Genomic DNA, 14,346 nt, shown 5'->3' on the forward strand with positions numbered 1-14,346 from the left:
AGATGATCAGCCGGAGCTCGGAGCATCCTAATGGACACTCCGCTGAGAACTGCATAATACTCCTACAGTTCAGAGGACAAAAATGCTTGGGCTACAATTGTACATATGTTCCTCTGCTACTAGACGTTATTATGCGCAGGGGACTCCTATTGGGAATCCATTGGCTGAATGTTGCTCCTACTCCCCGTTTGGGATGGGAGGGAAATCATGCCGCCATAGATACTTCAATGTTTATGAGGTATTGGGGTGGTGGGGAGGGGTTGGGGTTATTGGGAAGTTTTTGGTCAGTTCTAGTGCCATAGTTAACTATCACACACATAGTCTCCGGGTTGACCTGGTAACCCAGGTAAATACAGCCATACACATTCCTCACAGCCATCCAAGACATCTCATTTGATGGGGTCCAGTAGCCGTGAACTTCAGATCCTTAGCTGGAATGTCTGCGGCCTTCTCGACAAGATCAAACGAGGAGCCTTACTCCGACAGGCTAAACGCTATAAAGCAGAAGTCCTACTCTTACAAGAAACCCATCTACTAGGCACTAAGACACCCTGCCTGGCAAGACTTGAATTTGTTCAGACTTTCCACTCTGGGTTTACTAGGGGATCCTTATTCACCGCAGCGTTCCTTTTGTCCACTGTAAGCCGTGGTCCGATCCGCAGGGCAGATTCGTAGTAATTACGGGAACATTATATGGCGAGCCCCTTGTTCTGGGCAGTGTGTACGCTCCTCGTCCCCTAGCCTGGAATCTCGTAGAGTGCTTGACAACACTCTGGACTGAGATCCCACCTGGCCTGACGACAGTGGGAGGGGATTGGAATGATGTACTCTGCCCAGAGGGAGATAGATGGCATAGTGCGGAGCGATTAACAGCAGTGCGAGGGTCAAAACTTGGACCCTTGATTCAGGGGATATGCGCTGGGTTGACTCCTGGAGGATGCTACACCCCACAGAACGTGAATTCACTTACTTTTCTGGAGTGCATGAGTCCCTCTCCTGCATAGATTACATATTTATATATGCACCCCACACACACAGAGTACGATCCGTCAAAATCCTGCCTCGTGGCCTGTCCGACCACTTGGCAGTAATGCTACAAGTATGCCTCCAACCTGAGCGCTCCCCTTTCTGCTGTTGGCTCTTGCCATGGTTGCTGCAAGACAAACAATATAGGCTGCATCTCTATACATCTATTAATGATTATTTCTCACATAACATGCGCACTGTCGAATCCCCTACAATTATATGGGAAGCCATGAAACCTACACTTGGGGGGGGGGGGGGACATAGCATTTTGCGCCGCGAAGCGCCTACAGCTTCATGAGAAGTTATTACAGACTGAAGCCCGGCTGATCGATTTAGAGCGTAGAAGCAGACAGGAAGATGGAGGCACTGATCGCAGACAGCTGCTCAGCACACCGCAAACATATGCCAGTGAGCTTCTGGACAAAGCTAAATTATACAGGCTTGCTACCCGTAGTCGGATATACCAGTGGGGCGACAAATCAAGCACCTTACTTCATCACCTGTGTCAACAGACACTACGCCCACAAACTCTCCCAGGTATACATGGGCTGAATGGGAAGACACTCACAGACCCTTCACAAATTGCGGCTAGCTTTGCCACTTATTTTACAGATCTATATACCCCTCGGGAGACCCTGTCCACCAACTCTATTCATAAGTTCCTCGCGGACCTGCCCCCGTAGACCCTCTCCAATTCTGTACGCGAGGCCCTTGAGGCTCCCCTGTCGGCTGAGGAGATGCAACAACCATAAATGGATATGAGCTCGGGCAAGGCACCTGGCCCAGATGGCTTCCCTTGTGAGTTCCTCAAAAAATACCAATCTCAACTGCTGGTGCCATATCTGGCGGTCCTTAACGCCGCTGTGGAAGATGGCTGCCTTTCCCCGGATTGGAGGCACGCAGAGATAGTGGTTTTCTTAAAGCCGGGAGTCGGCTGCCTGAACTCTACTCTTCATACCGCCCGATCTCTCTCCTTAATGTTGAAGCCAAACTAAGGCAATCCCTAACCGCCTAGTTTCACTTATTACAGACTTGATCCACCCTGACCAGGCTGGCTTTATGCCTAGTCGTGCCACATGGCACAATATTCGCTGTGCACACAATGCCATTGCTGCCGCAGACCGACTTGATGGACCTGCTGCACTCCTCCTTGCAGACATCGACAAGGCATTGGATTCATTCAGTTGGACCTATCTCTTCGCCCTAATGAGTTGCTTGAATATTGGCCCTCGCCTCCTTACTTTAATACATCTGCTGTATACTGACATCACAGCTTCAGTTCGCTTGGCTAACTCTATCTCGAGAAGCTTTGCTATTGGGCGGGGAACTCATCAGGGATGCCCTCTATCTATTTGCGCTGGCTATGGAGCCGCCGCCGCGTGGGTGAGAATAGATGCTCAAATCTATTTCTTTGAGTGGTCGCGGGATGTCTCGGACCGCATATCACTCTATCCAGATGATATGCTGTTCTTTCTCACACAACCCAATAGAACTGTCCCTCTTCTGCTCAGAATTATGCAAATCTTTCGCGAAACCTCTAGCCTCTACATGAATCAGAGTATATGGTCCTATTTTCAGGCCCGACGCTTAGAGGACCACCGCCTGCAACCAGGACAGTTTTTATGACCTGGAAACGAGTACTACGCACCATTAGATGGCAGGGTAAATTGACCAAAGAAACCCCTTTGTGGCATAATGGCCAGTTGCCGCAGCTGGGTGCAGCTGCCTGGGTTTCAGGGCTGGGAGATTATTAGGATTGACACAGTGGGGGTGGTTGTACATGGTCAGTCATTTCAGGAACTACAGACAGAATATGCCATGCCCCATTCGCAGTTCTACAGATACCTCCAATTCTGTCACGCCTTCTCCCGTATCTAGCACAGCAAGCAGACATACCTGACTTTCACCCAATAGAAGCCAAAGTCTTTATGGGGGATCTGGGAGACCACAAAATAACTAAAATATATTGCACAATTCTGAATGATAGCCCTACTATACTACATAAAACTCTGGATGCATGGCAGCTGGATCTCGGCCCCCTAGATGAGGATGATTGGGTGGAGGCGACGGAGTCCCCGCGCAGCGCGGCGATTGCGGCATGCTTAAGAGTTATTTAATTTAAATAATTTCACCGGGTCTACTTTACTAGATATGGGCTTTGGCGCTCTGGACTTCTCGCCTCCCTCCCTTACTTGCGTTGTGGGCTGCTGAGGGCACCTTCATACATACAGTATGGCAGTGTACAGCCTTACTGAAGTTTTGGAGGGGGGTGACCACTTGCCTTTCGGAGGTCTTAGGATGGGATATACCACTTTTGCCGCGCTTGACTATACTCCACATCACTGAAGTCCTGGGTGGCAACAGATGCAAGCATCACTTGTTGTTTCTAGGCCTCACAGTAGCTAAACTTGATATTGCCAGGGCGTGGAAAGATGAGTCTCTGCCTTCTGTCGCAACATGCAAGAAAGGCCTAGACTTCTCTGTGGGTCTGGAAATACCTGCTTTCAAGGCGAGGAGATGCCCCCAGAAGCATCCTAAAATATGGAAGAGGAGGGCTTTACTTGGAACCTGAACCTCCTGTTTCTGCCATCGAGGAACTGCTGATATGACTGTTTTGTGTTATGACCCATATTTTGACCATATTTGCCTTCAAACTGGATAGCTCGGACCTATGTATCTCAGATCTTTTTATTTCTTCTGTAAGTTTAATATAGCACTATTGTTTGTTTTAAAAAGTTTCATTCGGAGATGCATAAATCCAAAATGATGTTATTACAATATTGCAAATGTTGATATCAGTAGTGTTAACAATTGCTGCACGTTTCTTGCCCACCTGGTAGTGCCAGGTCTGTATCAGCTGTCAACAAATAAACTATGTTATGGATAAAAAACAGGACACAGTGCTGGAGTTGTATCTGTTTTCAGATGCACCCCAGCAATGCGCCACTTTTGTGCCTACAGACACATCAGGAATACTGGCGTATCTGTAAATCCTTGCAAAATGGAGCGCCGTACAGTAAATATGGCGCATCCATGGTGTCGCAAGGAGGACGCACTGAAAAGTGTTACATTGCTGTTTTCACGGAGTGATGCAACACTTTTCATAAATGAGGCCCCTACTTTCTAAGGTCACTGCATTCAGCCACCATTTTGATGCTACTGTCTTTTCCCAAACACTAACTGGGTCATTTCAAGTTTGGTGGATGCAGATGACCCGCCAACTACTAGCAAATGTATACCATCTACTACCGCTGTGTACCATCCTCCCTGTTTAGAGTCACCCTCCATGGCGGTATGGCGACTGTGGTCCACCTGCCATGTTTGCCACAAAACTTCACCCCAGTATACAGATGGGGCAACAGAGATCCGCGGTGGGCAACTAGAAAGGCGGCAGACCACCTGGCATCTTAGGGTGATCCTTCCACCTCCAGATGCATGACATAAAGACTGCCACACCTTGAATGGGGGACATGAACATCAGTAGGTTGTCAACACCCATATGACAATCAGCAGCAACATGGACCTGCTGCTGCATCTCGTGAGGGTTGTAGATAACCGGCAGCTGCTATTGTAATGTAAGGGTAGGCACAGCACAACAGCAATGCACACAAGCGTCAAATTATACACAACTACCAACAAACAAGTCCTGCACTGTACAGAACTGTGCACAACACAAGTAGTATTGACAACAATTGTCCGTCTCAAAAGTACGCAACCCCGACTGCCACGTTGTGTTTGTGACATAGTGAGGGTGTCACAATCGAATTTGACAATTGTATAAAAATACCTGGCAGCGAAGCATGCTTGTAGTGGTTTTCTAACCCTAAAGATGTGAGAACATGCTGTTTGTTTAATGCAGAAAGGTTTCATTCCTTTTGTTGTGCGTGCTTGCAAAGTTCTTGGATGAGAGGTGAACTGATATTTCTGTACAAATGCAGAATGATGATTTAAGGAAAATAGACACACAAACATGTCAACCCAATTAATCATTATTTTTCCTGAACTTCGCCCAATATCCACTTCTAGTTAAAAGAACAGCTTGGACCATTTCAGTCAGCAAAGCACCTGATTTCTGATTTCTGTAAGCCGTCATTATCACCAGTTCCGGATGCCTAACTTGCAAAGTGTTTCTATTATGGGCCCGACTACAAGCGGCAGACTGCTGGGGCAGTTAACACCACAGTGCATCACAGTGCAGTGAATCCACACCAGTGCTGTCCAATTGCGAATAAAACCCCATGATTGTGGCGTTGCCATGTGAGACCGATTTCTCTAAGGTTTTAATGCATACATTTACACGTGGGAACCTGTGAATGGGGGAGGCAGAGAAGGATGGGGCTGGGGGAGTAGGAGAGGTTTTTTGTCATAGCTGGGGGAGTGCTTTCCCTATCAAAAAACATACATTGAATGAGTGTTGCTTGGCTGCTGCCTCGTGCAAAAAAAATTCTGGCTGTAATTACTGGACAGAAAAATCGAGGTTGGTTCTCCCATACCTAAAAAATGTGGGTGTGGAAAAACATACGCGCTCTGAATCAGGAGAAGTTAAATTCCATGTGGTAATTGACTCAGAATCGAGGCCGATGTATGTTATTGTACACAGACCAATAATCCCAATTGAAGGCTACTGCATGAAGAATACATGTAGGAGCCACTTGCAAGCTGTGAACTGGAATAAATGTTCAACAGGACATTGAGTGAGATGGCCAACTTATGAGTCACCATCTCACCCAACATCCTAAGATCTTACTATGGCCAAAAAGATGGTGATCACAAATCGCGATCACTCAAAATGTGAACATATTGAAGCCGCTGGATTGATCCAAACACACTGTTCATCACAATCTGCCCCACATGCACAGAATACAATCTTGAAGCATCCTGGGCGTTGTGTCGCAGGTGAACACCCAAGGTAGTGGGAGGAAATGCACACCTGTGAATAAATGATTAAAAAACACTGACCGGAATCATCCAAGAATGGGATCCCACAGTGAAACTTAACGTGTCTCCTATGACAATCACTCCCCTCCCCATGAGCGGCAGAATAAATATGTAGAGTGACCACAGAGCTACCAACAACAAACATCATGAAGAACACAGGTTCTGCCACGTGTCAGGATTTCAAGTCTGCAGTGTGGTCTCCCCTGTGGATCACAAGCTCATGCCAGTGGGGTGGGTAATTTGTACAGACAGCAACCGATCATGAGCCCTCTACACACCGCTCCCTCACTCAACGACTCTTGCACCTCCCCAGTCTCTCATGCCTATTGGAGGTGGGGGTTATTCATGGGTTACAGGTTAAGATAGAGGTCTGAGAGACTCTCCCGCATTTGGCGTGGTAACCGGCGCTTGAGGACCACATGGACCACCTTGGTGGGCTCTGAGGGACAGCTAAGGAATATTTTAGGTGAATTGTGGCAGTCGAAAAGCAGAGGCGATACTACGGATTATGAGTGGTGGTAATGTTGGCCTCGACAAGTCACTGTGAAATCTGGGACAGAAAGTGTTAGTGTCTCATAATAGTACACGGGAGGTACACTATGTTGGATGATAACATGGCGGCACCCTTACCAGGAAGCGGAGAGTGGTTCAGTGGAGGTCTTTGCATGGTCCACTTCATATTTCAGATCCTCAGAGCTGGAGGAAATATCAAACTTTAGAGAATGTCAGCACCTAATTCCATTGCACTAATATTTTAATTGAGCACTTATGCAGACATTCCCACCTGCTTGGACTGTTGGGGTCAGGAGTCCCTCTCCGTAAGGATGCGCTCCAATGGTTGGCTTTCTCTCATCCTTGCAATGCATATCAGATACATGAGCATGCTTCATTTGTTGCAGTGGTGCTTTACATGTTTTATGACATGTACTCCAGTGGTAACTCTATTAAAACATATTCACGTGTTTTCAGCCGACCTTATAATTGCACTATTGTCCTAATGAGATCTGCTGTTTGATTCTCTGAATTACACATTTACACTTAGTTTGCACCTCAGAATTTTAACCTGTCTTAAGAAATAGCAGCTCACACACAGTTTTGACACAGTTTTGTTTGCATTAGTTGCCATCCATTATTAGAAACTTTTTTCTTAACATTATGATATATTTAATGAAACGTTTACCTGAATTGTCATTTACATTTAATTTCGTGTCCCAGATCTCTTGGTTTGTGTGCTCCTAGGCCTCCTCTTTGGTGCTTTTTGCTGTTGGGAGCTGGAAGCGCGACACAGCGAGAGAGAAGCATGACGCCACCGCAGCAGCCTCTGTCGCATCATCAAGGAAGCGCGTCGCCACAGCCGCTGTTCACCGTCGCATCACCGGAGAAGCGTGCCGCCGCCACAGAGGGTGCCGTCGCATCACCGGAGAAGTGTGTCGCAGGGCCGTCGCATCGCTGAGGAAGCGCGCCGCCGCTGATCGCTGCCGCAACACCAGAGAAGCGTGTCGCCGTCACAGAGGGTCTCGGCGCATCACCAGGGAAACGTGTCACAGGGCCTGTTTCGGCTCAGGAAACCACCGAGTTTGCCGCGTGGCCATCAGACGTGCACGCATTGCCTCCACATCGCAACAAAGACGCCATTTTGTCGCATCGCACTGGATCATCGCAATGCATTGAGGCGCCATCTTGTCGCATCGGAACAGGAGCGCAGGAAGAATCGATGAATTGCCTACTCTGCGAACCTTTGTTTGTTTTGCGTTATGCATCCCGGGTACCTTGAGACAAAAGTGTCGCATTTGTCATCTGCAAGTTTATTTTTGCAACAACCCTTCTTAAAGACAATCTACTGAGTTTCTGTATGTTGGATTTTTGTCGTTTTGGTCTTGTTCAGTTTAAATAAAGATATTTTATTTTTCTAAACTGGTTTGGTGTCCATTTGTGGTGTTTTCACTGTGTTACTGTGAGTGTTGGTACAAATACTTTACACATTGCCTTTGGGATAAGCCTGTCTGCTCGTGCCAAGCTACCAAGGGGGCGAGCAGGCGTTATCTAAAGTGTGTATCCCCCTTATCCTGACTAGAAGCAAGGGTCCCTTTTTAGTCAAAGGTACCTACCTCTGCCAACTAGAGACCCCCATTTCTAACAACTGTTGTTTGATGTGACTCTCTGACCACAATGGCAATAGCTATAGTTAATTTATGCCGGTGAGGCCCAGCAGCCAAGTTGTACTTATTTGAGATGACCAGCACGTTTTTGGTTTCTCCCAACAGGCGGCAGCTCACTAAAAAAGTGTTCCTCAACCGACATGTCGTAGGCTATACTTCAGGGACTGTTCAAGTCAGGCACTCGTTGCATGGTCTTTGCTTCACACTGGAAGCACTGCTGGTGACGCCATTTACTTTTGGGACTGTCAGTGCACTCCTATCACTAGGACTGTTTCATTGGTATGGGCCACGCTGCCCGCCTATTTATAATAGGCTCTGCCAGACATGCTCTGCGTGGCAGAATCTTGCTATGCAAGTATAACGAAAAAGGCTGTAGGTTCCGTTTATTCTTCTTATTGCACGTGCCATGGCGTAGACTCAGAGTTGATAAAAACCTGTCCAGGTTCCAGCAGCAGCAGAACAACCACTACTTCTATCTGCAGCCGGCTAACGAGCTAAGGCGATGGTTCTTAGCCTTTTGACTTCTATGGACCTCCGCTTAATAATTACTGAAATCCAGGGACCCCTAACTGAATAATTATTTAAATCCAGGGACCACCACTGAGTAATTATTAGAAGCCGGGGACCTTGGCCTATGCAATATGGTGATTTGAACTCCAAAACAATACACTAATGATTAAATATTTTATTTAATTCACAAACAAATATTTAAAAAATCACAATATTCATTTTAGTGGGAAGGATGGAGCTTTTCTTAATTCCATTTAGGCAATCCATCTCCCATTCTATATTCTGTTTGATGCACTTGCACTGTTCCACGAATCAATCTGAGGATACCAACTTAATTTTTAGAGTCTCACTTCAAATTTCTTCGCATTTACAGAACAATTGAAAATGGTCAATTTTACATGCTGCTTCTTTATTAATCTTTTAATATTAATTAATTTTCTAAGCATGCTAAGAACGGCGTATTTCACTGATTGTGGCATGCAAGCTATGGTGATGTATAATACCAAGGTACAGTTGGAGCACTTTGCACCTCCCCACTCCGTGCACCCCTTCTAATCTCTCTCTGTCTCTCCCTGCATGTAGGCCTGTATTTGCCATTGGTGCTGCTAGTGCAGGTGCTCCAGGATCCAGATATCTGAGGGCCCACTGCAACGCTGTTTCATTAATTCATTAACGTGCAGTACTGGAGCAGGCAGAGGCATAGCAGGGTGACTGAGGAACACATCCTGCAGCCTACAAGCCCCAGCCCTGCCCTCGGGTTATACATTACCTGGATTTGATGGAGGAGGCCTCAAGGTAAACTCAAGGCCCGAAACTGCTCTTTTATTGAAAATGTGGAGAGACGCTCTTCTGATGCCTGTCATCTGCCATTTGCCACAAGTCACACTACTGTAGCTAGAACCTCTTCAGCCTGCCCCATTCTTGGAGGCATGTACTTTGCTCCAATAAACAGTGTTTGTTCAAACAGATAATGCAACTGACAGGTGAGAACCCAAAGCTATTGGGCTTGGCTATCAGTTTTAAATGCCTCAATCTTACAGTACTGACAAAGAATTGGGCAACCCAATAAACCCTTGCAGGCTTGGGTAAGTCTAGATCAAGATAGAGTAAACATGTCAAAAAGGGATTTTTTGATAATTCAACAAACTGTATCAGTGAAGCCCTAAGAGTGACTTCTGGCAAATTAATTGGCAAAAAAAACTCAGGTTTTCATTGAAGATGAATATATCAACAGTAACACAAAGCAAACCGGGTGTCTACTTTCAGAATACAATTTATGTAGAAAAATGTATTTCATAAATAAGGGCACAAATCACATAGATACAAAAAGTGGCTGAGATAGATTGTTTAGAAACCAACCGATTTCTCATGTACATTTTTGATACAACCCATTTCAGACTATTTACAGTAAGGAGAACATCATTGAATATACAATGAATCTTTCCAATAAACTTTTCTCAAAACATGAATATGGGTTAAAATATAGTCGTTGCGGTCTTATTTCATGTTTTCATCTGTAAGACCATCTTCAGGGCGAAGTATTCATATGTAAAATTAATACCCTAGTTCAATGAGTAAGAGCACATAAACTGAAATGGAGTATGAATAGTCTCGGAAATCTTTTTTTAAAAAAAACTTTATTTATCATTTTGTCACATAGGAAACATCACAGGTATCATTTTACACAGTCTCATGTGTTATGCAAAATACAAAGACGAATCGCCTGTACATTTTAGAAAACTTCAAGTGTCTAATAAAAACATCAAATATGGCTGGTCCAGGGTGGACTTCCTGGTTGCTACTCATCAGTCTATATAGGTCAAGATGTTCATCCGCTCAACATGTTGTGTGACAGCTGTATTTATGGCTTATTACAATGTACATGTAAATTCGGAGATTGCAACGATCTGGTACATCTAGCAATCAGCCATTTCAGTAGGTTAGTGAAGTGTTGTGCGTCTTTAACCCACCCCAGATGGCACTATGCCTTGTTCAAGCTGTGTGGCCGTGTCGCTTTGTCGTGATGTGAGATAGATTTTCAGTGGACCCCATATGTCTCTAGGCCTTGATGAAGATGGAACAGTTGTGGAATACATATCGCTGTGTTTGTTACAGGTAACCAGGCTTCTCAACCAACTCTGAACCGTAGGCACTGTCTTACGGCCCCAGTGTATTGCCACATCCCTCTTGGCCAACAATAGACTAAGGGCTACAAATTTCCAAATCTTTTTGGGAAAGTTAACCACATAGCCCAAGAGTGCGATCTCAGGTCTAGGGTCAAGTGGTATGCTGATAATGTTGCCCAACTCTTTGTGAACCGCCCCCAGTAGGGCTGCAAGCGAGGGAATGCCCACGCCAGATGTGCAAATTCAGCGTGGGGTGACCCACATCTGCGGCAACTGTGGGATCTGGACGGGTCCAGCTTGTGTACTCTGGCAGACGTGCTGTAAACTCTGCGTAAAAACTTAAAGTGGAGCAGCTTGTGTCTGCTGTTGAGTGAGATGTCTTTAGTAATAGTACAGCAGGCCTTTCATTGATCGTCCGTGATCGTGCCACCCAAATCTCCCTCCCAGCCCCTACGGATCTTGTTGTCATTGACAGGAATACGTTTCGCGCAAGCCTTGTACAGTTTGGAAATGCGGTGAGCGCCCAGGTCACTTTCAATGACTAGAGACAAGGGAGCGGACGAGTCAGGTTCTAGGGGAAAGCTGGGTAGTGTGGCGCGCAGCGCTGATTGGATTCGCCGGAGCACAAACCGGTCCATAAATGGGGAAGCGGGTGTTGTCACTCACCACAAAGGCATGGCCATCCGGGAACAGGTCCCCCAACGGAAATCTAATGTAATACTGCAGCCAGAGCTTAGTTAACTGGACTAGCCAAATGTGCTTCAAAAAAGTAAGACCACCGACACCCCCTTGTTTGTCCTGTGGGTGGTATAAGGGCATATAGCAAAAAAAATGTTGTGCTCATTCCATCGTGTTGCCGCTTTGGGATCCCGTCCTCGATCGGGTCTCAATCTTAGAGTGGCATAACTTGGGGGCATCCCAAAGGAATGCTCATGGCTTGTCTGTTGCTCCTCCCCTTTAAAATAGAGTTCTGCCTGGCAACAACCTAGGACTCTGTGCTTGATTTGTCTGGAAAGCATGTCAATGACAAAGAAGGTATTACGCTGAAACTTCCACGATTCTTTTCCATTTTTTTCAATGATTGTTTAACAGTAGCAAATAAGTGTGTGTGTGTGTGTGTAGTGTGTAGTGTGCTGTTGTAATCCTAGAGTACGCCTAGATCTGACACTAAAATCCATTTTGGGAAAGCCAGTGTACTACCATTAAACCCACAGATAGAAGTCTCGTAGAACAAACGTAGGGTTACAGCAACCAGCTAGTGGCTACACAAGAAATGTTTTGGCATCCCTTCTTTTCAAGTGTACCACCAGTGTTATATGTAAAACCCAGAGACAGAAGTCTGGTAGGACAAAGCAGGATTCATCAGCAGCCAGACAGTGGAAACTCAAGAATTGTCTTGGGAGCCTGTTCTCTGACTTTCAAGTGCACCCCAAAGTCTTATGGGTAACCCAGAAGGCCTATCAAGTAGAATTTGACATTGTGAGTCAAAAAGGATGCTCACAGCCCCCATCCTGCATATTCTGGTAGAATCAGAAGAGTCCTCTCTGCTCTTTCAGGTAAGCCTATTGTTTGCTTCTTTAAAGCATTTCACACCATTTTCATACCTATTGAAATACTAATTACTGGCTTTCAGAAGTGGGATAGCAAATGCAAATTCAGGCCCCTGGATTTTCAGGCATGGAAAAGGTAACTCTCTAAAAGTAACTTTTTAAAAATATATATCAGAAATGTGACCACCATTGAATTGGATTTGTAATACCTATTAAAAATAATAGTTTATTTATTGTTCTAGCTAGTTTACTTCCCAAGATACAGTATTAGGATTTTGAATCTGTAATCTGGTTTTCTGTGTTAGCAGCAAGGCCTGCCACAGTGTAAAATAGTGTTTTGTACTAGTCACTGTAGGCCATGTTAACATTACATTTCTACATGTCCTACTGTTAAATACCATTCACCTTGACTTATGGGCTCCAAGGCCTACCTACGTAGGAGTCACTGACTAATATTTAAAGGGGAGAGTTTGACCTGTCAAAAGGGTTTATTTTGACAGGTCAAAAAATGTTACACTGCTGCAGTTATGCTACAAAGCTAGGTTTGAAGCCATATTTTACACTGTCACTGTACTGGATGGCAAAATAGGTGCTGCAGTCCACTAGTGACATTTAACTTACAGGCCCTGGGTATATTTTATACCATAAACTAGGGACTTATAGGTAAGCGTAAGTTAAATATTCTAATTAGGAATATGCCACTTCAACCATGGTTAAGGGGTAGTTCTGTCACTTTACAACTGGTTAGCAGTGATAAAGTGTCCAGAGTCCTTCAAAGAATAATCTAGATCCAGCAGACCTACACATCAATCTTGAATGGCCTCTTGTTAGGAAACATAATGAAAAGGTCTGTGTTCAAGTCGATCTCCAACTTTCTGTAATAAAACAATATTTCAGACCAAATAACTTGAGAGGTATCCAACCCGCTCTTATTTTTCATCTGAAACAACTGGAAGACCCCAGTGGGCAAGAATGGAGATGTGGAACGTCTGCTACTGGACTTGTCCACTGCTTTTGACACAGTCCATCACCTTTCTGCTCTCTTGAGATTAGAGGAACTTGGCATCCGGGGAAGCATCCTTGACTAGATCTCCTTTTTACTCTCTGAATCATCTTGTGCCCATTCATATCACCACTTTCAGTATCGATGTGGCCATTCCCTTCAGGCTTGTAGAAGAAGAATACTTTATTGTGCGATTACCTAAATTCATTACAAATGCAATGCATATTACTTTCGAGATTAAAACAATAGGTTAAATAAATAGCATCTAAAAGAGGTTTTAAAAACAGCTAGTTGCTACTACATCTAAAAAGAGGTTTTAATAACAGCTAGTAGCTTCTACATCCGTCAATCAGTGCAATGTTTTTAGTGCATCTAATGGATAAAGCATAGAGCAAGATGAAACAGCGACATCAGGCTTCATAAGTCAGTGCCCTAGTATATTACATCTTAACCATAGATACAGGATCACAAGTGGACATGCTGTACAGTGATGTTAGTGCTCAACGACAGTAGGCATTTAGTTAAAAGTATTATTATGCTGTTATGTTTTGTTCTTGTGTTTGGCATAAAGTCTTTCCAGCAACGGCAAAGAACTTCCCTGCACGTGTGAGCTCCGTGTGGTACCGTCGTGGTATATATGAATGTTAAAGCCTCCTTGCAGGTCCATACTTTGTTTTGGATGAACATTGTTCTTAAGTATAGGCGCCTTGGGCTAGCCAAGGCTGGACAGCAACAGATCACATGCTCTGCAGATTCAGTGTGATATTGACATAAGCGACATCCGCTGTTTACAGCTGGTGTAGTTTTCCAATGTGCCCTATAGACCTGTATTGGTAAAGTTAGAAGCCTGGTCTTCATGACATTTTGAAGAGCTTGTGTGCCCAGACCGGCTTTCAGGTATGGTTGGCATAGAGTGACTTCATGTGAGTGGGCAAGGCCCTCTGCGCCACGGATGGCTCTGATCCTTTCGATGTCCTGGTTCCTTGAAATGATCTTTGCCTGCTTTTTTAGCAGGTTCTTTAAGCTGGCCGTTG

This window comes from Triturus cristatus, chromosome 9, assembly GCF_964204655.1.
Source record: "Triturus cristatus chromosome 9, aTriCri1.1, whole genome shotgun sequence".
Taxonomy (NCBI): Eukaryota; Metazoa; Chordata; class Amphibia; order Caudata; family Salamandridae; genus Triturus; species Triturus cristatus.